Source organism: Asparagus officinalis, chromosome 5 (assembly GCF_001876935.1).
Source record: "Asparagus officinalis chromosome 5, Aspof.V1, whole genome shotgun sequence".
NCBI lineage: Eukaryota > Viridiplantae > Streptophyta > Magnoliopsida > Asparagales > Asparagaceae > Asparagus > Asparagus officinalis.
The window spans coordinates 31,580,074-31,582,682 of NC_033798.1; positions in this window are offsets into that span (position 1 = coordinate 31,580,074).

Below are 2,609 nucleotides of genomic sequence, written 5' to 3' on the forward strand. Positions count from 1 at the left end.
ATAGAATTGGGTCCGAGTAATAAAACCCAATATAGAATTTGATGTATACCAAGCAACTGGGTTATTCGTAGTGCGACGAGATTGATGGGCAGACATAAAAAGTCTACGGATTCAAGGCATCTCAATATGATCTATGTTCACTAGGAACCAGTCTCGTCCAATCATAGGCAAGGGGTTCCAATTCAAACCTCATGATCAGTGAGTAATTCTTCTCGTGTCTTTGCAATAGATTTGAGAGAGTTCATATCGAGAGAAAGACCGATGCAACAAGTTGTTCGTTCATGCCAATGTAAACAACTGATTTATACAGTCCTCTTGGGATGTCAATGTTGCTCACATGCAGCCAAGCCTGCGGTGTTTGACTGATTGACTAATGTTGTGCTACCTAATAAACAATGACGTTCACATAGGAAGAAGACTTCAGAGGATGAATACCTTAGAGTCACTTCTAACATGGTCAGTAGAGGGAAGTCATCAATTCCTAGTTCTGATAAATTAGAAATGAATCGGTCTCCTAGATTCAAAGAAATCCTGAGTGAGTTTGAAGGAATCTATCAACACACTCGGACTCGAAAGGGAGTCATACCCCTGTTGATTATTGGAGATTGGCTAGAAGAACTAATTCTGATGATGAACACTCAGCCATAGTAGAGTCACAGTCCTCCAGTTCTTTTGTGGAACACAAGGGCTCCGCTTATATTGCAGAATATCCTAAAGATCTTATGAAGAGACTTGATGAGCAGCAAGTCATGATCAAAGCACAACAGGAGGCCATCAATAAACTCCGGATCCTGACGACTCAATTCGTCATAGGCAAGGCCAAATCTCAGCAGACAGATTCGTCACCCATGCAAGAATCTTCTAGGAAAGGAAGATCGTCTTCATCTCGACCACACACAAACAAAGAGAAGGAAAAAGTGGTTGATGATGCTGCTTCTGACCAAGAAACTCACAATCTGGAATCTTCCTCTGATGAAGGAAGAGAGAACGAGCAGAATCTCCAGTCTGTAAAAATAAAAGAATTGAAAGCTCGTCTTAATACCATCACCAATAGAAGTGAGCTCTAAGATGAGAGAGTTATTAGGCCTTATCTTATCGAATGTGATACATCCCCTTTATCCTTCAAAGTTCGAAGTCCTGACGTTACAAGCTTTTGACGGCACGGGATCACCAAACCAACATATCTATTATTTTAAGTCACAACCTAGGAATGTGATATCAAACGACGATATACTAGCTCGTTTGTTCATTGGCACCCTTAAGGGGGTTGCATTTGAATGGTTCATGAAACTACCTGTGGGATGTATCAAAAATTAGGCGGATTTAGAGAGACTCTTCCTATCAAGATTCTTTGAAGACGATACAAAAGTGTCCATCCATACCATTCTTGTCACTAAGCAGTAGAAGAGGGAGCCCGTCAAAGCCTTCATCAAGAGGTTTTAAAGCATGGCTCTTTGATGTTCGTCAGGTATGACACAGTCTATCCTAGTGGAGACCTGTTGATATAACTTGCAGACTAACCTTATAGCACAAATAAGGGTTGTAGAAATACTATTTCTGGAGACAACTAATCTCTCAAGGTAAACATGCTTAAAAAATTATCACTAGGGTAAAAGCTGAAGAACAAAGTAAGCATGATCAACCTGAGCAATGTGACCAAGCCCAATCTTCCCAATCAGAAAGGGAAGATACTACGACCACTGAAGCCAATCCTCTTCAATAGGATGGCGGGTCCACCAAACTATTAATTTAATAATATACCTCTGATAGTCTATTTTCTCCAAATTCTCCAGTCAATCCTCTTCAATAGGATGATAAGTCCATAAAGTTGCTCTAATTGTAACAAATTTTTATCACGTTAACATCATACCTTTGACAATCCACTTATCAATCATCGTTAATAGGATGACAAGTCCTCAAAGTTTCTCAAATCGTAACAAATTCTTATCACGTTAACATCATACATTTGACAATCTACTTATCAATCCTCTTTAATAGGATGATAAGTCCATAAAGTTACTCCGATCGTAATAAATTCTGTCACGTTAATATCACACCTATGATAACTAATACTTTCATCACATTAATATTACATCTCTAATGATGCCATGTTAACATTACACCTCTAACAATCAACTTATCGACTCTCTTTAATAGAACGATAGGTCCACAATCTTGTCACGTTAACGTTATACCTCTGATAATTAATTTATTGACTCTCTTCAATAGAGTGATAGGTCCACAAACCCGTTAAGTTAACATCACACCTCTGACGACTAAATTAACTTATCGACTCTCTTCAATAGAGCGATAGGTCCACAAACCCGTCAAGTTAATATCACATCTTTAACGACCAAATCAACTTATCGACTCTCTTTAATAGAGCGATAGGTCCACAATCTTATCACGTTAACATTACACCTCTGATAATCAACTTTTCGACTCTCTTCAATAGAGAGATAGGTCAACAAACCCGTCAAGTTAACATCACACCTATGACGACCAAATCAACATATCGACTCTCTTCAATAGAGCGATAGACCCATAAAATACTGTTAGGTTAACATCACACCTCCAACAGTCAAACCCTCAAATAAACTTGTTAATCC